This window comes from Drosophila subobscura, chromosome O (assembly GCF_008121235.1).
Source record: "Drosophila subobscura isolate 14011-0131.10 chromosome O, UCBerk_Dsub_1.0, whole genome shotgun sequence".
In the NCBI taxonomy this organism is placed as follows: domain Eukaryota; kingdom Metazoa; phylum Arthropoda; class Insecta; order Diptera; family Drosophilidae; genus Drosophila; species Drosophila subobscura.
The window spans coordinates 5,554,655-5,578,806 of NC_048533.1; the positions used below are offsets into that span (position 1 = coordinate 5,554,655).

Sequence of the window (24,152 nt, forward strand, 5' to 3'; positions counted from 1 at the left end):
TTTAAATATTTACTTTGCTTTATTTAGCATACATTTATTTAATTCATTTTATTTGTTTCTTAGCACTCCGAATGCACATTCAGTCACTTTGTGGTTGAAACTTTTAAGCTGTCAAATGAATAATGGAGCATTTAATTGTTGTTTGAGGAAAAAGTTATTTTTTCTTTCGAGCTTGACAAAAATGACAGAAATGTTGTGCCTTTTGTACGCCTCAAACTATGCAAACATTTAACGAATCACTCTGTCTTTTTTTTTTGCTTGTGTGGCAGAAGAACAAATATTTATTCAAGTGTCAATTTGGAATTGAATGCTCGCTCGTCCTTCCACAAAACTGTGTGACGACTCACTTGTGCGTCGCATTGGCATCGGTTCCATTTCAGAGGATGGACCATTCAAACATTTAATTTCCTTCTCAAAAAAACCAAAATATAATTTCGTAATTGAATGGGTTCTTTCCATGTTTCCCCTTGCTCTTTCAATACCAGTACGAATTTAATTGAAAATTTATCAGTTTGGCATTTGCATACGTGTTCGGAGTGTGTGCCTTGCATCCTCTCGTTGCATCCTTTTCCCCTTTACCCAAATGACATTCTTCTCTCATAAATTTTGAACTGCGAAAGGCAGGAAAAAACAGCATTCTGGTCATGCATTTTTTCTATCTGCTCCTGAAATTTTGGGACAAGCATTTCTGCACAAATTTCTCACTGTTTATGTGTTGTAAATATTCCATCAAACGAAAAATTGTTCCCTATTGAATTTTTGGAAATATAATTAAAACAGTTGCAAGCAATTTTTCATTTCATCTCAGGCTGGGTTTGGGTTTATTCTGATTTAATTAAAATTCTGTTACAACATTTCTAAGAAATTCCGAAGCCATAATTCTTCTTCGGCGAAAAAGTTAATTAAAATGAAATATCATATCCACAAAGAAAATTCACTCCTTGATTGGAAAAGTGTACAGCATTTATTTTTTCAAGACTTTTATTAATTTTTGAGTTACCCTTTTCCCATGACAAACAAATTCTTAGAGCATTGTATACCCGTTCTTTATCCCCAGCCATAAATGCCAAGTTAAAATTTCCTGAGTTGCCCATAAAAGAGTGCCACAGAAACAGCTTCAGCATTCACATCGAGACACAGACTGAGCGAGCGATTAGTCATCTGCAAATGCAACCGAGGGGATATCGGCTGTGTGTCCTACCTCTACAACCAGATAATTGAGTTACCCAAAATCAGCACCCAATAGAGGCAGTTAATTAAGCCAGAATGCCAAAAACTTCAGTGGCTTTGGCAGCAGAAGGAAACCCAAAAACATTTTACGAATGGTAGCCCCACCACTCAGCCGCAGCAAATCAACGCCAAATGCCAAAAATCCAATCATCTGGCATCAAAAGTTCCATCCCGTTCCCTTTCTCTCCCTCTCTGTCTATCTGTTGGCGTATGCGCTCAAAAAGGATATGCTGGCTCTCGCTTAATCAGCGTGGAAGGAAGAAAATTTACCGCCAACGTCGCACAAAAATTTGCAAATTACATTTCGTTTTTCGCTGCGGCTGCACCAGCATCTAAATCTGCGTTAGCGTTTTCTTTTGAGTTGGATATCTGATAGGATGCGGCCTTAATGGCGGAGATCTGATAGGAAGAGTATCGCTAATGGTGGCATGCAGCGTTCTGGGGGCATGCTTCATTGGGCAGGCAAAGGGCCAAAGAGCGAACGAACTGGCGACCGTTTCAGCATATTCTGTGGCATTAAATTCAGTGTGCAATTAAAATTGCTGCAAAATTTGCATCCTTTCGGTTGGATAATGATAGTTCTGCGTGGTGGGGGCAGTGGGTCATCAGTGCCGGGTGCGGGTCCATCTGTGGTTCCGAAAAGTTACACCCATTTGCAGTGCAATCAGCATTTAAGCCATGGCATTTCTTTGACCAAAGAAATTCTAACAATTTTCATCAACTTTAACTGGGAAATAAATGCGATAATTTCGCAGAATTAAAAGCTGCTAAAGTTTTTAATAGCCGTAAATATTAGTTCCAATGCTGAAAACATATACATACAAATACTTTAAAAAAAAATGAAGACAGTTTTTATAATAATTATTTTACAATAATTAAATTAATTTAAAGATTTTTATTTCCATGAAAAGTTTAATTATTTTTCTAATGAATAAAAAAAAATAGTCTTTGATGCAATAACTCCAAGCTTCGTTTATTTTACTTACCAAATATTTAAAAACAAATTCAATTAAATGTATCTGCAAATAGATAAACAAAAGAGGAAAACCAAATTAATAAAAGCCATTACAGTGCCATATATTTAAACAGATTTATATATACCCTATATACAATTCGTAAGGAAACAAATTTATCCAAAAACTGTCTTCGAGAAGTAAAGGTCTCCCTTCCTTAATTTTATGGTCCAATTTAATATGCATTTCCCTCTTAATTTTTTCGCTCTTTTCTTTATTTCAGGAGGATAATTGGGAAGAACTTTTTGGACTGCAAAACGGCAGACAATTTTATGCTAATGGCCAAGAGAAGTCTTAAGAAGACCAGATGGAAAACCAAGAACAAGGCAGAAGAATGCCAAAATGAAACCCAAGAAAAATGAGGAAGGGAAAATAAACGGAAGAGAAATTAGTACAACAAAAAGAGGGATGAAAAAATGTCAAAGTAACAAAGAAAAGTAGGTGGAAAAATATATATTATATTCTATGGCTAATGGAATGCATACTGAAATTGGCCACAACAGAAACAAGGGAAGATGGCTGATCCCAGCCGAAAAAGGACGACACTCACAGACAGGTCTAGAAGTTCCATCAATGACACGACAGGAGAGTGTGGAATGAGGTAAAGTGGAGTCATGGCGCTTTCTACATCTTGAAGCCACATAGCCTATGCCTAATGTCAGACAGCTCTTATGTTGAAGATAATGCACGGATCATTTTTGTTGTCAGTTTTCATTATTTTTGATGAGGAAAAACCGCGAGAAAGGGCAAAATTGAAAGCTAAAAATTAAAAAGGTTTATAACGGGAGGGGCTTCTGCACATTTATTAATTTTTTAAAATAATTGTACAGATATACAACCTTAAAGGGTTTTCCTCAAACGACTTTAAAACTAATTTTAATTCCCAATAATATTTTAAAACCCATTTGAAAACTAATCCTTAAACTAATAATTATTATTATGAAATCATAAATCTCTCATTTATTAAAATTAAAACTCATGTAAATTTTGATTACTTTGGTAATTTTGTTCTGTATTCAATATTAAATTTCTCTTTAGTTTCTATAAATATTCCATTTATTTTTGGGGTAATTGCTTATTTCGCATTAATTATTTATTTATTTGGCATAGAAATCCGCCCAATAATTGCAGCTTAAACCCAAAATCGAATGAAAGGCCAAACCCAATTAATTATTGAAAATGCAGACACGGAAACCAGAAACCAGAAACACATGCAAATTGCATAAAGATTTTACGGCATTGAGCGTTTGATGGAGTCTCAAGCGTGAGATCTAAATCTCACTGCAGAGAAATGGCGGCGATTTACTCCTCCTCTCTCTCTCTCTCTCTCTCTCTCTCTGGTTCTCTTCTTCTCTAAGAGAGGCTGCTTTCCAGGGGTGTTCCGATTGCCACTTTTCTTTGGCTTTCTCTTTCATGCTGCGGGGCAGAACTTTGTCCGAGTGAAAGTGAGATGTGTGAAAGTTTAGAGGCCAAGTTAAGTCATGTCGAGTCAAAAGCAATGTTTAGCAAAGTTCATTAAGCACTTAACAAACAGAGCGTACGAAAAAGAGGGGACTCCTCTGTGCCTCTCCCTCTACCGCTCCACCAAAGAAGGTTGGAGGACCCATCTCTCTCTCTAACGTAATGTGCTTTGGCGTAATTCAACTAAAAACAAAAACGTAACAAAGTTCTTAACAGCCAGGGTTGCCAAAGCACAGTGTTGTGTTGTGCCAGAGTGGTCTGTGCGTGTGTGTGTGTTTTGGGTTTTCTGTTGCATAGATGAAAATCAAATGCGGTCAGGCGACATTCCATGGGATACCCCATAGGATGAGATGGTGGTACATATTTTGCATGTCACTATCAGTGGCTGCAAAACTGTGTATGTGTGCCACGGCAGCAGCAGCAGCAGCAGCAGCAGAAGCAGCTACAGGACACACAATGTTGCGGCTGTGGCAGGCAGAGTGGGTGCTTGCTGCCTGCATCGAAGGATGAGGAGCAGGGGCAACGAAGTGGGGGAGAGTTTGTTCAAGCGAACATTGTTAGCCTGCGGCCAAAAGGCTTTCAAAGTTTTCGTGGTTTTGGCCTGCCAAAAAGGGTGGCAGGAAGGAAGGCAGGCGTTGCGCTGCATCTGCATCCATGGGGCATGTGGCATGCGGGCTGCTTTGAATTATTGCCCCCTACACCCTAAAGAGGGCCGAGAGATGCGGAAGGGGGATAACTAATCGGGCAATGCTCTTTTTTCCAGAAAAGAAGTTAATTGGCAAATGGCCAAATGAGTTCAATTTTCAAAAGTTGCCAAAGGGTGGAATGGAAGGAGTAGTCCTGTGGCATCCGTCCCCTGAATAAGAGATTTTCTGTTCATTTGATTGGAGCTTGAAGTTAAGCGAAAAAGGGGAATCCTTTAAGAACTGTTCTTTAGGAAGAGATTGAACGCAAAGGAAATAGTTGTGGATTAAATTTAAGCAGAAAATTCATTGCTTCTATTAAAATTAAAATGTATTAAAATAAGACAAATTCCCATAAGCGAAAGGATACATTTCTTCTTAAGTTACCTTAAGATTTCCCAAATCATGTCTGTGAAAATACTGGCTAAGGCAAAATTGCTATAAAATATTCTATTACTTTCTTATCTACTTTTAAATAATTATTTCCCACCCTTTTTATGTTCCTTATAAATTCTTCCTACAAAACTTCTTTAGACTCTTTTCACATCGTTTTAAAATTAAATCATTTAAATACTCGGTGCTCTATTCACTCTTAAGGAAAGTGGCTTGAACATCCACAAATCAGTGTGGCACCCGCCCGCTGTGCAAAAACCATTTGGCATAAACGTATCTGATCTCTGGCTAATGTCACACATGCATCATAAATCCCAACCCAGACAGCAGGGGTGGAGTAGAGAAAAACCGTGGCCCCAGAGGGGAGGCACGGCACACGGCACATCACTAAGCTGCAGCTAATTATGTAAATTCATTTAATGCCATTGTTAAAATGATATTTGCCTCAGGGATTTGTTGCCACAGGCGGAAACGAAAGCAAAAAAGATGTCAATGAAGATGTGGTAGAGAAGGCAATGGAATCTCCAATGAAGATGTGGCAGAAGGAGAAAGGATGGCCGAAGCGTAAAGAGAGCACAGTTTCCCAAGAAAATGTTGCCGAAAAGTTGGATTCACTCCCCTCAATAATCATATGCAAAGTTACAGTTGCAGGTACCCACTGGGGGTGTGTAATTATGGGGCACATACTCCTCACATAAGCCGCAATGTTTCTCACTTGATTACAGCAAGCAACCAATCATTCAAGGTTGTTGGAAAGATGCTCTGGAGGAGCTATCTTCAAGTGTAAGTACACACACAGCTGGGAAATTTATGATGGAAAACTCCCTCTTTTCGGTTTAATGAAAACAAAGAACCCAAATGGAGGCCTACCCCAGCATAATAAATCTTCTAGTTATTGTCTTATCCCCCAGATACGAGTACAATAAAAGGTAAGCCACGGGGCGTGTTCTTGCGACTCAATTTTCTTTTGTGGAGCACACTTTAAACTTCTGTGTGCTTCCACCTTCCGCTGCCACTCGAGTGTTGCCGCCACTTGACAGACTTTTTCAACGGAACAGCAAAACACAAGAATAAAGGTAACGAAGCATTAAATTGCGGAGGCTCAACCGAAAGTTTCTCGAGTTTATTCTTCTTGTAAGACTCTAACAGAATATTGCTCATACTTATTTATATTTTTTTTGTGCTTAAACTTTTCTCCGCCTAGCGTTATGATTTTTTTGTGATCCAAAGGTTGCAACAAGAGTGAAATTGAGGCAAAAGTTTGACTTTTTATGGCCCAAAGAATAATAATACCGTATAATTTTCAAGCAAAAATAAAAACAATTAAACTTAAGAACTTCGACAGCTGCGGTGGCAAAGCTATAGCCACATCCACAACGAATTAATTATTGCCTTGGCCTTTGTTCAATTTGCCTTCAAATATAAGTAATTATTATCCTGTCTCTGTGTTGGCTAATTTTGTTGCAGCCACAAAACCAAAGCAGCATTTCCACTGGCACGGCTGCTGGCAAATCTGCTCACAGTGTTAAATTTCAACTCTGTTTGTCTTAGTCGATGTTCTCCGCACAACACCACAAAACTGGCGACTGACCAGTAGCAGCAGCAGCAAGAGCGACAGAAGGCTCTGCAGCTGGCAGACGGCACAAGCACATGGCTGTCCTGTCGTCTCCCCCAGTAAAATAATAATAATAATAATAATTTACTATGAAACCCAGAAAGCCACAGGATAACATGAAGACCCTAACCCACATTCAAAACCAAAGGCCAGAAGCGTTCTCTGTTGCAGAGTCCTGTGGCAGATGCAAACTCCAGAGTTGGCTAACCGATGGAGTGGGAGGAGGTGGTGGTGGGACTATAAAAAATAGCTTAATTAGTTGGCGCTTTTTTGGATGGCAGGATAAATATTGAAGTTGTGTTGTGGCCAGCTCTGGCAAATATTTGAGAGCGAGTTTGGAATGCAGCCAAGGGATTAGTAATATATTTTAGCCTGTAATGAACATGGGCATTCTGAAGGAAATAGTTTGGGAAATTAGAGATTAAAGAAATATTAGAAAATTTATGAACTACGAAGCTATTGTTTCAGTGTAGTGTTAGTTGATATACAAAATTCCTGTTCCAACCAAACTTCTCTTCTACTCTCATTCTGCGTGTATGGTTCTTTCAATCAAATGATTGCCCCATGCAACACACACACACATTGTATGTTTATTTTACTGCATTCCATTCCTCAAGAGGGGGCTGGCACTTTATGCTGTACCATAAGGATTCATATAACCCGAAAAGCGGATGCAAATTGGCTCTGTTCATTATGGAACGAACGGCATAGAGAGGCTCTCATCGCAACTGTGTCTGTGTTGGCATCGGAATTTTGGGAGGGAAAAAGTATGCAGGAAGTTCAATTAAATGCTGCAGCACTCTCCACTCACTCGACAACTGCAGGGGCTTCGCTCATGCCACATCCTCTCTGTTTCCGTCTCTCTCTCTCTCTGTCTGTCTTTCTCTGCAATGGCAGTCAAGTTAAATTTGATTATGTGGTGCAGCACTCTGCAGCACATAGCACAAATCTGTTGACGTTTTACAAAACGATGTTGCCATGTTGTCGGTGGTTTCGGCTCCTGCTGCTCTCGCTTTTCCTCCTGCTGTTGAGGCAATTTTCTTGCATTTTATGCAAACACAAACCGTCTACGACTACGACCACGACCCTTTCTAACCCAGAGGACAAACTAACGTAACCAACAGTTAAATGTTTTCATTTTCCATGTGCTTCTACTAGTAGACTCTCAAAATGTTTATGACGCCCAAGCATCCAGCAAACACACACAAAATTTATTTAATTAAAATGTGTGTGTGCCTGCTTCCTGCTGTACTCTGCCTAGAGATTCTAATTGAATTGCTTCTACGAGAGAAGAAGATGGAGAGTGCGAGTGGGAAAGGGCTTATATGTAGCAGAGAGTGAGAAAGAGATAGTCCATGTGAGGGTGTGTGTCTGCCTAGACAAAAATGTTTCGAAGCGAGAGACAAGTGTCAGGTGCTCTCCTGCTCATAAATGCAGCCAAATGCAAATTTCAATCTCTCTTTTTTCATTTAATTAAAAAGTTTTCTGGTTTTTATGCAAACAAACTGTCAGGTTGGGATCATCACAATATGAAAATCTGCATACAAACACAATATAGTTGACGAAAATGCAGTTTTAGAACCATGTGATAAGAAGGGAAAAGCAATTTTAATTTCCATTTGAGTTGTCCATCAACATCAGCATCATTAAAATGCAATTTAATATCAAAATGACACATATCAATGGAATTGTCAGAATCAATTATACAAATATACCAATGCCATTTAGCCTGCCTCTTAATTTGTGTGCATCGGGTGTCGAAAAGTTGATTGGCAGCTCATTCAGGAGAATGGCATGGAACAAAAATATAAATAGGACAACAGCAGAAGAGAAAAGTCGAATCAGTTAACTACAGGAATAACAAATTCAAAAAGAATATTAGAGGAATATTATCATATAAATATTGTACATAAATTTGAATGTATTTTTCCATCTACATGTTCCCAAAATAGTTCTGATTTTACGCAAATAATTTCATATAAATGAATACAAAAAAATAGATACAGAAGCGTAAGATAGTTATGAAATATACAAAAGCATTCCCAGAAGCCTCCTAAATAATACATAAATATTAGTAGCCGTAAAAGAATACTGGAAATGCAGTTTTTAGGCGGGTGGCGGGTCCTTCTGTAGCATTTTGCCTCAGTTCTAATTAAATAAAAGTACAGTCAAGCGGTGAGCCACCTCTCTTCCTGTGTGCGTCCCTCTCTGTGTTTCCCTTGTTTCCTTGTATCCCTTTTGGACTGCGTGACTCGGCATTAATCTGCAGAGAGACTTTAGCTGCAACATTTCATCCTAACTCTCTGCCCCACTCACTCTTCTCCACTGTTTTTCGTTGTTGCTTTCATTAAAGCATAAATAGAACAAGTTGCACGGAGGACAGGACAAGGAGCGAGTGTATCTCTGTCTGCATGCTGCATGCGTACGTGCCTGCAACACCTAAATGCATGCAACAATAGTTTACCAAAGAGAGAGCGAGCGAGAGAGATGCACAGATATCAGTCAGAGGGAGAGACAGACAGCAGAGGGGATGCATCCCCTCCCGGATGATGGAGAGAGGGAAGGAGGGAGAGGCAGACAATGCATGAAGCTTAAATTGAAATTCTTTGTTTCTTTAAGCGTCCTCCTGCCTTGTGCCACGTGCCCCCTAGTGCCCCTGACTCTGGCACTGAGGCTCTGTTCCCCTGCTGTACGTCTGTCTTTTTGGATGATGGAACAAAACTTTTCTGTTGCTGAGCCTTAAAGTATGCTAGGGATTTTTTATATTTAAATAGTTTTCCTCTCCGTTTGTTTGTCTCTCTCTCTCTTTCTATCACCCTCTCTCACTCTCTCGTATTCCCTGTGGATGCTTGTATGTATGAGTGAGTCAGTGAGTGAGTCTATGACATACACAATACAAACCAGACAAAATGAAAAACTTGATGGAAATACTCGTACTCGCACATTCTAGAGTTAGTTGTGCATTTCCATGCAAAAGAATTAGAAATGTTGTGAATAAAATTGGAATTGCACTTTTTGTGTGTTGGCATTATCCACAGAATTTCTAAAGGAATTAAGATTGTTTTTCATGAATTTGTTCACTGGTTGTGAATGAAGCGATTGCAATAAATTCTTAAATTGTTTTACAAATGTCTCACTTTCATTTCAACATTTATTGCATTTCAAGCATATACTTGGACTTATTTTCGAATTACTTTGGGTAAAATATTTAAATTCTGGGAACATTATTATTTCGATAATAATAATTTCGCTATATGTTAACAAAACCATTTCCTTCTTAAATCTATTTATATTATTCTATTCCTATCTTCTCTCATTAAATTCCCATTGTCCTTCATCTCAAAAAAAAAGCCGTAAACGCAGCATGAAATAACGTCTCCAATGAGTGACATTAATTGCTCGGTGACTTTTCTCATTTAGAAAGATGCTCGTATACCATCTAAAATCCCCAACAGTCGGCCATTAAAATATGCTCTCCACTTTAGTTTAGGCGTTGAAAAAGCTTCGTCGTCCTGATGGTCACTTTTCATGGATAAACATCGCTCGTCACGTGATGCCATTTACCCCACCGGTGGGCATGAACACATTTCAACCCGTAGAACGTTAAGCCATCATCAGGTGAGGCTATTCGTCTAATGCCAATTTTATGATGATTGTCACTCGAGAGCGAAATAAGAACAGGGTGTTCTATTAGACAAAATGCAGTTTAAAACGTATAAATCATAAAAAAATCACCCTCTATATTTCACACTCACAGATTTTACCTTCCTCCGCACTTCCTGACACCCACACACACACAAAATTAAGTTCAATGAAATTAGGTCAACTCTGGCAGAGCCTCCTGACCCCTGCCCCTGGCGCTGCCGCTACCCACTGGATTTTCCCAACAGATGGCGCGGGTGTGATAAAAAGGTAAATGTAAAAATATGACTAAAGATAAGCATAAATCAGAGCATAAAGCAATTAAAAAAAAAAAGGAAAAAGTAAACGAGAGAGATGGTTAGAAAGAGAGGGCGATAGCCAGCCAGGGTTACCAGGGCGGCGGTGCTAAGCACAAAACATTAATGAGACTCCCAGCAGTCACTCAGCAGCATTTATGATTGATAAATGACTAGCGGGATATGTGCAGAGGCGGGTGGGAGATAACTAAGAAAAAGCCAAGAGAAAACTAAGGAAAAAGCCAGAGAAAACTAAGGAAATATAGGGAGAAGGTAGAACCCAAGAAAAACACACACAAACAGCAAAAAGAAAAGGAAGGAAGAACAACTTACGTTTTCCCCGCCAACAAAATGGTGACAAATTCACGCAGCATGAAACACAGACAGAGACAGACAGCAGACAAACAAAGAGAGAGGGAGAGGCAAGAAGATGATGCCACTTAATGTTGCATGTTAAGGTTAGATAACAGACAGAGACAGAGAGAGCCACACAGACAGGTTGTTGTTGTTGCTGTTGTTATCCCCATTACTCCTCTCTAATGAGTAACTTATTCAATTATTAATTTATTTTTTCTGCTTCTTTTCTTCTCTGCAAAGCGGAAAGTAATTTGCTTTTTTCTCGACTAATTGTTTGGGGGGAAGAGTACAGTGAAATACAGTAAATACGCGATAAAATGTCAGGGTAAAATGAATTATATTAAAGAGGAGGAGACGAGAAAGAGAGCAAGTACTCTGAGAGCGAGTCCTGAGTGCAAAGAGACAGCTCTAATTGAGTGTAAAATTTGTGGGTTAATTGGTTTGGAAGTTGTACACAATTTATGGGCCATGGAAAGCCCCTGACATCCCAGAGAGACAGACAGTTAGGAAGAATGTGGAATGAAAGCCCCTGAAATCCCAGTGACAGAATGTGGCATGGAAGCCTCCTTCGTGAGTGTGGCATGCGGCAAAGCATTCACTTCTCTCGATGTCCTTGCGGTCTTTTCAACACCTCAATTTTCCAGCTTGTCATGCGGTCAAGGTGTTGGATGAATCTCTAATGAAGGCAAGTTTATAATTCAGAGGCAGCAAAGACCTCGCCAAAAAGTGGGCTAAGATACGGCTTTGTTTCAAGTGGAAAAGCGAGCTGGCAGCTCTCCCACAGAAAGAGATGGGAAATATTGCAACAGAAAGAAAGAGAGAGAGATAGAGAGGTAAATGACGCCTGATTGCACGTAAAGTGCTCTTCTGGTTACACCACAAAGTGTTGAAAATTTGGTTTACTCAGTTGGATGATAGAATATGATTTTACTCAAGATGGAAAAACGCAAGAAGAAATTGTGCAAATTTAAAAGGCAATAAAGTATTTACTTGATTATTATTTGCAAAAATTTCTGTGTGTTGATTCAGCCCGAAAACCTCAGTAAATACTTATACTTTTCTAGCAAAATGTACCAAAAGTGTTTTCGGTTTAATCACTATTAAAACACACACAATTTCATTTACTACCACCATAAGTACCATCTACCTCTTGCAAAATAATTCTCAAAAAATAGCTTTACCAATTTCATAAATTTTGATGCCATAAACTTCCATTTTCTCTGAAAAATCATAGAAATAAGTCCTGAAAATTCATGAAAATGAGTCCTGAAAAGTCATGGAAATAAAACCCGAAAAAACATACAAATACAACCAGAAAAATCATAGAAATAAAATCCCAAATGTGATTCTTCAATGCCATGTTTTTCTGTTGGCTGAAAGAAAATTGTGTGTTCATTTTTTGTGACACAAAAACGCAAATAAAATAAGAACAGCGGGCCATAAATTGTACAGGCATGAACCAATTTATGGTGGGGTAAACTTTGTGTCAACCAATTTGTTAATGGAAATTCAATCGAATTGAAAAACTAAATAAATACTGAAAATTCCAGAACAGGTGCACGAGAGAGGGACTCCATCGCGAGAGAGATGACTGAATGATAGATAGAATGAGAAATGAGAGCCAGGTGGTGGAGCATCATATAAATAGCGAAATATTTATTCTCCTATCCAGTGCAATTTTTTTTCATCACTCATTCGATTTGCAAAGATTGAAACAACAGATGTTTTGACCCTTGCAGAGAAATATCTGAAAAAATGTGCACCTTTTTATTTACTCATGTATGTATGCAAATTAATGCGATTGTGGATTGATTGGCCATTTATTGGGTAGGGTTTTTCACTTTTAATTGGGTTTCCTATATCCGGAAGGTAATAAACCATATTTAAAGAGTTATGGCTGGGAGTTTTTCCCCAGTTATTTTTACCTTTCACCTTTCAGCCCTTTCAACTTTTCCATAGATTTTTGCACCTTTTTTAGCTGTGCAGCGCCCCCTTGGCATGGCATTCCATTTGCAATAAAAGTAATATACGATATGCGAAATAAATATTTTTTCTTACTTATAAAAACCCAAACAATAAACACACATTCTTTATACAGAACATAAATCTCTTCAAATTGTCCCTTGAACACTAAGCAAAACCAACAGTAAACCTTTTTGTCGAGGCCTTTGGCATTTTTCAAAAGAGTTGCCAAGGGGCTTGGTCAATTAGAGTTAAAGATGGCTTAAATTTCTGCCCAAATTGTGGCTTAAGAAAGGGTTCTCTTTGCAGATTTATGTTAAATCAAGAAATCAACGAAATTTCCCATTAATAAAATAATTTTTTAAAACTCTTTTTTTCAACAATAAAACCTCTACTACAAAAATTACTCTATAATACACCAAGAACAAAATGCTGACCACAAAACGGAACGACTGACCTCCAGTTTATGGCTGACATTTTCACATTTCTTACCAAATGCCTTCCGGTCAACAGAAGGAAAAAGTCATATTGTTGGGATCTTTTATTTTGGTCTTCTGTGGCCCAAAATGTGAGTCGTAATTGAAATACAGTGAAGACTCGAGCTGGGAAAACCATCGGAACGACTTTTTTCTATTAATGAAAAATATAGTCTCGTTCCCACATCAAGAATTTTAATACATTTTTATTTGTTTATCCACAAAAATAAACAATTTGTGTATGACTCTCTTTTATGGGTTATTTATTGGAGCCACACACCACACACAGAGGTCATTTGAACTATGAAATAACCACAGGGGAATGTTTGCCATTTCGTGGTACGTATCCTGACCCACATAGACGGGCCAAAAGGATGTGTGTGTGGCATGGCAATGATTGGGGGCACGTACAGGTGTGTGGTCGACTCCTGTGTTGGGTTCAAATTTATGTATTTGTTGCGCTCGCAGCACTTGTGCTTTCTGTGAATGCGTCTGACAGCAGCTCAAGGCTGTTTCAATTAGGTTGCTTAAAAGCAATGTTGGGCAACGATGTCAAACACAGTCACACAGCAGGACGAATACACTCCCTAAAGGGCATAAGAAATCTTTAATTTAATGGAATTTCTATGCCAGATCACACATCAATCATTTCCTATTAATTATGCCCCCCAAAAACAGAGCAACAGCTGGCAGAAAATACAAACACGGCCATAGGGTTGTTGCCTGTAGGATCCCCAAAAATATGACATACACAAATCACGAAAAATCACACAAAAGTGCAACAATTTTGTGTGTGTGTGTGTGTGTTGCAATGTATAAATCAAACATACGACATGTGTGACACATAAAACGGAACGAACAAGAATAAATCCCAACAAAGATGCGCTCCACGAGGATATCCTGTAGGGGAAATAAATAAAATACGGACCCCCCAAAGTCTTATACTCCCATTTTGCCATGAGAAATACCCTTTTGCGAAAACCCCAAAAACTATTTGTGAAATAAAAAGCCGCTTCAGACAGAAAGCTGACTGACAAACTGCAATGCGATTGCCAGCTCAGCAGAAGCGAACGACCCTCCCACCACACAAAACACACACACGCACACAACCCCAAGACCCCACTCGACCCCCTTTCTGCCAGTGTCTGTGTCTGCCTCTGTGAACTCGTTTCTATTTGCAAAGAAAACATTTATGTAAAGTTTATATTATTAGAATTGCATGAAGACGAGTGGGCATTGTATGTGCGACTGTGTGTCCTGTGTGTGCCCAGTGTTTGTTTTATAACGACTGCACAAGCGACATTTGCCAATATGTTTGAAGGAGAAAGAGAGAAACTCATACATGTATAGAAATGGAGATAGAAAAGGAGAGCTGTCTACATATACGGGCAGAATTAGAGCTTGCAGATCCTTAGACCCGGTCCGACAAGTCTTTTATTTTATGTGTGTGCCTGTGTTTCTGTGTCTCTGGTTTCCTTTCGGAATTGCCATTTGCTAGTTCTTGTTTCTGTTCTGCAGCTGAGCACTGAAATCTCTCATCGACATTTGCCAATTTGTGTGTTGTCCTTTCATTCATTGCAATTCCTATTTCTGCAGAACTGTCTCTTCAGTTTTCTATATTTTTTCTGAATTTCCCTCAGGCAGGCATAAGCCTTTCAATTACGAGGCAAAAAGGTAAGCTGCTAACTTGACTTGTGTAAAAATACTATGAAAATATTTAACTAGAAAGCACAAAATAAAATACCAAAATCCACAAAGAATTTAGACAAATTCAAATTTAATAAGAGCTAGCAAATAAATATTGATATTATCTATAACCCCGTTTAAGCTGTTCGCATTTTCAATTCCCATTTTCACCTTTAAGTTCTCCCTCTCCGTCTAATTTTGCGCCCATTCGGAGGTTTTCCACCTGCCTGCACTTCAATTTCTATTCATCAGGTTGCAAATCTCTCTCTGTAACAAATCTCCTTTTGGGCTCATTTCCATTTACGTGATATCCTCTCTCCCAACCAGCACACGGCCGAAAAAAACCCCCAACGGAACTATCTACAAAATTATTACCATTCAGGCTTCCTGCTCGGATTTCCATAACAAACATCAACCTGGGAATGGGATGAAACGAAACGAAAGGCTGGGATAGGAGATGGCAGATAGAAATAGTAGGTTTGGCAATAGTTGTTGCTGTTCTTTTCTTTTTTTGTGGGGCTTTTTGTGTGCCACGAAATATATTCGTATATATATTGATATGGCCCCAAAACAGTGCTCTAGTTGGCAGGATGTATGCATCCTTTGCCACACAACCTGCCACAAAATCCCCACACTCTACCTGGACGATTTTCGTGGGGCAGGCAGGCCAACAAAATATGTGGCCAATTATAGCGGAAAAACAGACGTTTTTATGTTACAATTCTTTCGGGTTTGCCACTCTCTTTTTTCGCTCTAATTTATGACTAGAGCTATGGCTGTGCGGGTTTTCCTTTCTTACTTTGGTCTAATCATTGGCCATAAGTTAAAGGCGGCTCTTGCGGCCATAAAAGGTTTGGTATAATGGTTTTAAAATGACCGCAAATAAATATATCACGTATACGCGGGCAAAACTCTCTTAAATAATCTGGCTTTTATCCTCATTTCATTATGCTAAGTACCATTATTTGTGGCTGCATTTCTGGAACTTTGTTTGCATCCAAAACAGAAGAAAATGTCGAGTACTTTGTTGTTTTTCTTCTTGGAAATCATTATGACAGATCATCAAGGAATCAAGAGATAGTTATCTCCCATCTCTTGGCTTTAAATTGTCCATCTAATTCTTTAGAATTTTCATTCTGACTTATTTGCAAAACATTTTGACTTCAATAGGGGGCTGGGCAGAATGGGGATGGGAAAAGGAAAATATTTTGACATTTTTCTGTTGCTCCCGTTCGACCGCCCTCCTCCTGTCTCTCTGACAATAACATGAAAATGTGATATTTTTTGTAGAGTTTTGTTTCTTCCTTCTTTTCTTTTTGTTGTGACAGTGGGAAAGGACCTCCCTTCCATCTGTCTCGTTGATAGGATGCCAGAAAATTCTTTTATTCCCCTTAATGTGCGCCATGGCAAAGAAGCTTATAGAAATTGTGATATATGGCAGCACTAGCTGAAAACACACAAAAATACTTAAATTTCGTAGAGAAAAGGAAGATTTTTAACCATTTGAGGGTATACATTTTCATTAAGAAGATTACTGTGCTTGCATTTAAATTTTAAAAGATGAAGCTTTTCATATAATAATTTTTTTCTGTTTTACTTATTTGTATAATATAAAATCTTTTTTATATTTTAAAATATTTTGTTATTCTTCTTTTCTTTCTTATTTTTGTTCCTTTTAATTATTGTTTCCTATATTCTCATTATCTCATTCAAAAACTGTCTTAATTTTCATTCCTAATTCCATGGCCCCCTCTCACGGAAACTCGCTCTTTTGGCCTTTAGGGATAGAAAATCATTTATCATTTTGTCATCATTTGGTTATTTGTTTCCCTCTCTCTCCTCAGCACCACATACTTCCCACTCAGACACTGTCTTGGCCCTAAACAAATAACTTTTCGAAGGCATTGACTGAAAAGTTTTCCAACATTCATTTGCAAAACCCAGACGAAACACACACCCACGCACAGGAATATCTTTTCAAGCATAAATTAAGACTTACATTTTGATGGAGCAGCGTTGGTAAAGTCCAGGAAAACACTTCAGACTTTCAGACCGACTTCAGACTAGAAAAAGATACACAAAAAGATAAGTGAAAGAGGGTAAATATGTATATAAATAAAAGTTTACGCATTATATAAGAAAAGATAGGAGCAGCAGCAAAAATGAGGGCATGGCAGACTCAATTAGTTTTATTTACCAAAGGAGAGGGCTGACTCCTCCTTCTTCTTTTGATGCCTCGGGCGCCCACACACACGCACATAAAATATTCGTAAAATGTTTATTTTCATTAAGATTTATTCCGATCTATTCGCTGGAAATTAACGCAGAAATCTTGTTGTTCTTTGCACATAATTATTTCCCTTAAATGAACCTCGAAGAAAACGTTTGTAGTTCTTGCTTCTTGTGGCATCTTTAATCTCTAATTTGTTGCCTAGTTTTGTGTGCATTGCAGTGAAAGTTTGCGAGATTTTAGATAAAGTTTTCCAGTAGAAAACTTTAAACCAAAAGTGTGCTAAAGTGCATCAAAGTTCATGCAAAAAAAATACTGTATCTCAACGGTCCCCTGTGCCAATGCAATCGATGCTGAAACACTAGACTGAACAGAACTCAAGTGGAGAGGAATCGGGAGAGGATTGCAGCGCAGTGCAAGGGCCGAGGGTCGATTTCAGGGGGAAGTCCTTCCACAAGACGTGACAGCAGAAATCGAAATCCAAGAGCAAATCAAATACTTGCACCAGCAGCTTTCACTCTTTCATTTCCCACTTCCCTCTGTCTCTGAATTTTGCTTTTCCCTCTGTCTGTATGGGTCTCTCACTCTCTCTGCCTCACCGTGTCTCTTTCTGTGTCTCTGAGTTTTCCTTTGAGGAAAAAACTTTTCCTGGCTGGGGATTTTTCACACCCAATAAGCTGCAGGGCGCTTAGAATTTAAATGCCAAACATAAACAGCAGCAACAGCAACCAACAGCGAAAAGCCAACAAATCTTCTTATAAATAAACAGGCGAAAAAAAACAAGCAAGAAAAATGCTTAACGATTCGACCGTTTGATACCCATGGGGTGCGTTTTGTGTATAAACAAATACTTCATAAAGAAATACTATTAAATAAAGCAATAATTCAATAAATATGGTGCTGGATGGGAAACGGCAAACATTTTTGATTTGTTTAACGTTTTCTCTTCATTTCTTCAACATATCTTTAGGGTTATTTTTCTTGCTTATAAAATCTTCTCCAACGACTTTTCTTAGACAAAATATTTCTCTGCAGCTTCTTGCTTTGCTTCCTTTAAATTTCTGTCACTCTCTCTCGCTCTCTGCATGTCACATTCTTGCTTCAGAAACCCATATGCCCCTTTTGTCTCCCAATGACCAACAGTTGTAAAAATTGCACAAGACGCTTCTGCTTTTGGCTGGCTTTTGGTTTTTATCTGCAGCATAAAGAAGGTAGCGTGAAATCCTTTGGCAAAAGGTGTTTGCCCCGCAAACCCGAGACGTCCACAAAGAAAAAGCACGAGCAGGACCATCTTTTAACCCTCTCTGTATTTTTTTTTTCTATGCTTTTGTTGATTTTGCCGTCGTCTTGTGGCAGAGGTCTAGGATCTGGGATGTGTGTCAAGTGTTGGAGCAGCAGCAGACCCTCCTCCATCTTTCGTTCCGTCTTCTGTCTATCATTTCATTTGTGGCAGGTCTCAGTCTCTCTCTTGATGTGGCAGGACCGAGAGGCAAGCAGGCTTCTGACTCTGTGTGGAATGGTTAAGTCCTTGTCGATGGATGGATGGATGGGGCTTAAACAAACACGAGAGACAGTCACACAGTCAGACAGACGGACAGATAGAAGGAAGCAAAAGGAATATACGGGCTGTTGTACCTTGTTTTGAATATGATTTAATTACTGCTAATTGCTTTGGCTCTCCTAATTAGTTAGCTAGTTACTGAATGCTACTTGTGCTTCACTGCAACTTGCTCTCTAATGAGATATGCGATGTGAGTGATGTGAATTGTTGCTGTATTTCTAATAAAATCATACGATTGGCATTTGGCACTGGGACATTAAGGTAATTTGTAAATTAGTTACCGATGTACGCAAGTGCAACGAAACTAATTAACATTTCAGAGATACATTCGAACAATTTATATTCTTAGTTCAGTAAATAAACATTCAATGGCAATCATAATACAAGTTTTAGGCACTTGTCTCATTTTAGAAATATTTGTGTAATTTGTTTAATACATTTTTAGCGTAAATAAACATTAAATATGATTGTAGAGATAATATTTATGCCATAATTCACTCGGAGCTTATCAAAATGCTAAATAAACATGTGGAGAAACTGTGACTTTCGCGAGATTTAGGGTTATATTTATTAGTTATCGTGGAATCAGAGAAACAATTCATAGCACAAAAAATACTCTCCCATATTTATAAAACACTTAAAATTAAATATGAAATATTTTGGAATTCCTATGATTATGCAAATATGATGCTATGATGCTAATGATGCTAAGCAAATAAGTAATAAATAATAAACAAATTGTTCTTCTTTTATTAATTTAACCATTTACTTATTTATTTTATGTATTTGTCGGATCTTTTGTATGGCATTTTTAAGTGATAGTTATCTGATTTTTATCCTGCCTCTTTGTAAGCTTCTTTTCTCTAAATAACACAATTCCCATCAATAATTTTGTGGATACCATTAAATCCTAAGACGCTTAGCCTTCGTATCAATCAGGCTCGATTTGAGTGCGCTTGTAATCACATCAGGCATTAAAAATAATCCACCAACTAATAATTCGCAACACTTGATAAGATAATTCAAACTATGAACCACCCACCGCAAAGTGCAATTAGTTTTTGCATGGCGCAAACATAACCGATTCTCACCTCTAAAATCTCTGCGGCCCAATAAGTATAATCCCTGCTGTTAAACCCCAAAGAGTAGACCACAAAAATGGAATGGGGATCCTGGGAAATGGAACAACATTTTGCAACGTAATCCGTTTTATGAAAACAGCAGGGGCAGGGGGAGGCTATAGTTTATGCATTTGTTTATACAAATAACGAGAAGGGACGTGTGAGACGCTTCTTACGCGTCACAACTTTTATACCCGGCACTCAGTACTACATCTGCACTTTAGCGGTTATTTGTCAAATTTTACATTTTTTCTTCATCTGTCATCTACATCAACAACACTGCTCACGCCAACACGCTCCTTTAGCTCGCCACCCTCCCCTACAGACACACACTGCAGAGTTTAGGCAGAGGCAGCGGCAGAGGCAGCGGCAGAGATGTGTCAGGGGCAGAGGCCATAAACAGCGCGAAACAGAGTGTGAATGCTGCGGAACGGGGTGGGTTTGGCCACTGAAAATTAATTTCTCCATTGTGGCTATAATAATGATCCAATCGGATCCCATTTTGGTGATCTGATAGATATGGTCATTCCCTACGGAATGGCGTTTTTTGTTAAGGAGGCGGGGCTCATTTTTTTTTTTTTTGAAATACACTTATAACAGTGTGAGCATACAGAAGGCTGAATGCAACATTTAGTGGCTCTAGCTTTTATCGTCTCTGAGATCAAGGCGCTCAACAATACGGACGGACGGACAGACAGACATGGTGCAATCGACGCGGCTATTGATGCTGATCAAGAATATATATACTTTATGGGATCGGAAACGTGTCCTTCGTTACATATGTATATCCACTTTGTGCACAAATACAAAATACCCTATTCACTCTTCGAGTACCGGGTATAAAAATTATGCAAGGAGAGAAAAACTGCCTTTGCGTGCACCCACACTCACTTATCGAGAGGTGCAAGTGTAAGGAGAATTGTTTTTGGTTAATTTCGAGAGCGTAAAGCCATAGGGTACGGCAATAAACAAAACAAAAATAAGTAAAGGAAAAAAATGATCGTCACTGAGAAAAATATACGAGCATTTGCGAAAACAAAGTATAAACTGTAAAGCAAACATAAAACATCAATTTTCACTTGCCTTTTACATTCTTCTTTTCCTCATTGCGCTTCTTCTTTTCGCATGTGCCGTGAAGCACTTATTGTCCTCTTTACACACATGCATACGTAACCCGCGCGACGATACGACGAAACGAACGAAACGAAATAAATGTAACGGGATCGGGCGAGAGATTCTAATAAGAGCACAGATTTTGGGCACATTAATTTAGGGTGAGGCATTGGGACGGATGTTCGTACGCACACACTCAACGAGAGAGAGTCAGACTTGCACGAATTGGGTTGCCTCACCCTATTAGGGGACACTTGAAATGAGAGCGCTGACACTCGCTCTTCTCTTTGCTTTTTGCGCCTCTTCTTTTTTTTTCTTGCGCTTTTATATGACTGCACGGTAAAGGGAGGGGACAACTTCACGCCTTTTTTGGCACATTTTCACACACACACATTGCAAGCCCTTGGTGCAAATTAAGAACATTTTAGCTCTATGTACGTACATATGTACATACATTTGTACGAAAAAAAAAACACATTTAACACTTCACTTTCACATATTGCCGCATATTTCCAACGCCGATCTGCTTTTAGCCTTGTTGTGCTCCTCCGCAATTGATCTCGCATTTTTTGTCCATTAAATGCTCAACCATTTCACCATATTTCACTAACACACACTTCACTTTCACATATTTCACAATTGATCTCGCATTTTTTGTCCACAAAATGTTCAACCATTTCTCCATATTTCACTGCACTTCACTAACACACACACTTCACTTTCACATATTGTCGTAGATTTCGCATATGATCTCGCATTTTTGTCCACAAAATGTTCAACCATTGCACCACATTTTATTTCACTTCACTAACACACACTTCACTTTCACATATTGCCGCATATTTCCATCGACGATCTGCTTCTAGCCTCGCTGCTGTGCTCCTCCGCAAATGATCTTGATTTTTTTTATTGCATTTCACTAACACACACTTGTTGTTGTACACTGCACAAACTGCACGATACTTTTTCCGTTTTAGTTTACCGAATTTTCCCTTAATTTCCCGATTTTACCCGATTTTTTCGATTTTTCGCGGACCGAATCCGTACCGGACCGAACGCGCTGACAAATTTTTAACTACTGAGTGGGGATGAGGAAGCTGCAAAAAAGTAAACTGCGTAGGTGTTGGTGGCTTGGGCCGCGCTCCCCTACTCTCAAATCACATATGCACATATATTGTGACGTGCACTTGGGCCTACTGCTCTCTGGGATTTTGTGCTAGCCGACCAGACCAGATCAGTGTAGGGTGTTTTTGTTTTTGCATGCGATTTGCGCTCTCTTTACATTTAGCTAATGAGGAAGTGAAGAGGAGAAAGAATAAGAAAACAAGTAACGGCGAAAGATTGCGAGACTGAGCTGTCGTTCTTTTTGCCTTGTATGAGTGAATAGGAGATACACTTGGATTCTTGGTGTTGGTGGATTATGAGTCGCTCTCCAAATTTTGACTCGGAAATTGTAAAGGGAGTTACATTTAAGATTTGTTATACAGAAACCATCATAATGCGCCGTTTCTTCTTTTTGCTTTTCTCTGGTTTTCGTGTGAGAGTGAGATAGCAAAGTAACTGTAAAACAACACAAGACTGAGCTCTCTCGTTCTTCTTTCCTTATATGAGTGAATAGGAAAGACAATTGGATTCTTGGTGTTGGTGGATTATGACTCGCTCTCCTACTTGCAAATCGGATGTACATTTATTTGTGTCTAGCACTTTGATTATCGGTCTCTGGAATTGTCAGTAAAAAGGGGGGTGATGAAGAAGATGCGCTGCTGGGTTTAGCTACTGCAAATTAATCATTCTGGCTATAATAATGGTCCAATCGGATCCCAATTGGTGATCTGATAGATATGGTCATTCCCTACGGAATGGCGTTTTTAGTTTTCTGCTATCTTCAAAATTGTCGATTTGGGAGGTTTCCGCCCTTTTGCGGAGGCGGAAGGGGGCGTGGCTCATTTTTGAAATACACTGGTTTCAGTGTGAGCATACAGCAGTCTGGAGCCAAAATTTGGTGGCTCTAGCTCTTATAGTCTCTGAGAACTAGCCGACAAACAAGACGAACAGACGGACGGACGGACAGACAGACATGGCTCAATCGACTCGGCTATTGATGCTGATCAAGAATATATATACTTTATGGGGTCGGAAACGTTTCCTTCTGTGCGTTACATACATACACTTTGTGCACAAATACAATATACCCTATTTACTCTTCGAGTACCGGGTATAAAAACACCCACATCCTCCCTCCATCCGTGGGTCCCTAACTCTCTCATCCATAGAGTCCTGGATAAACGAAAGCTCTTTCCTGTCATATTTGCATTGAGCTCTGCTGTCCCTTCTCTGTGTCCTGCGCTGTCAGAATTCATTCCCGTGGTGTGCCAAGTCCTTTGTCAAAATGCGGCTTAAAATATTTGTGTATATTGTGCAAATATTTTCAGGATAGGTGCATGCCACACCATGTCACGCCACCGACTGTATTAGTGTCACACACGTGTCCCGGATACAGCCAGGATATACATGCATACAAACGAATGTATCGTATCGTGTATACTGCTTTTGGATGAACGCTAAAATCCGTTAATGAAAGGCAGTTCTTCCAGCTCTTCCTCTCTAATGGAGATTTATTGTTTCTGCCACTCTGCCACATGGCAGATGCCACCTGCCGCTGCCATATAAACACATAAACACTGTCATATTTATTAGATTACTCGGACGTTACGTGTAGCTGTCATCGCCGATGCTGCCCGATGTCAAAGGGGATTTCTATTTTTATGGAGTTGGGTTTTATCAGACTCCTGCCCCATCACGTGGCAGCACGAGGTGGTAACGGCTACAGTTATGTTTATGTGTGACAAGTGCAGGAAAAAAGGGGAAAAATATGAAACTTTTAAATGGGTTATCCTCGTCATAGAACATTAGATTTGGCGTTGCCTACTTTTCCTTTAATCACTCTAAGAATTTTTTTGACTAAAAATAGATCTAAATATTCCTCTAAACATTTTTCCTGTTATTCAATTTTGATTGAATCAACACTGTCATATGTACAGCTGTAATTTCCAGTCAAAAGTTTCCTCAACTTTGACCCACATAAACTCCGCTTCGGGAAGGCTTAAACCCCCCAACTAATGCCCACAGAGATTTACCCAATGAAACCACCAAACCAACCCCTTCGCGCCACTCAAGTGTGGGGCAATTGACAAGTAAATTGACAATTAACTTAATTCCCAGGAACAGGAACCACAATAAACGATGAACATACCAGGCCGAGCAGGCAGGGCAGTTGCTGTGGCTGTGGCTGTGGCTGGATAATTCTTAAACA

The 24,152-nt window shown here is 39.1% G+C and overlaps 1 protein-coding gene across 1 annotated transcript in view; it reads right to left on the reverse strand.

Moving 5' to 3' along the window:
• Positions 1-24,152, reverse strand: part of LOC117899225 (furin-like protease 1) — a 151,192-nt gene that overhangs the window by 79,529 nt on the left and 47,511 nt on the right. The window contains 2 exon segments of the mRNA XM_034809099.1: positions 2,217-2,249; positions 16,814-16,877. The gene's annotated coding sequence lies outside the window, so the exon portion shown is untranslated.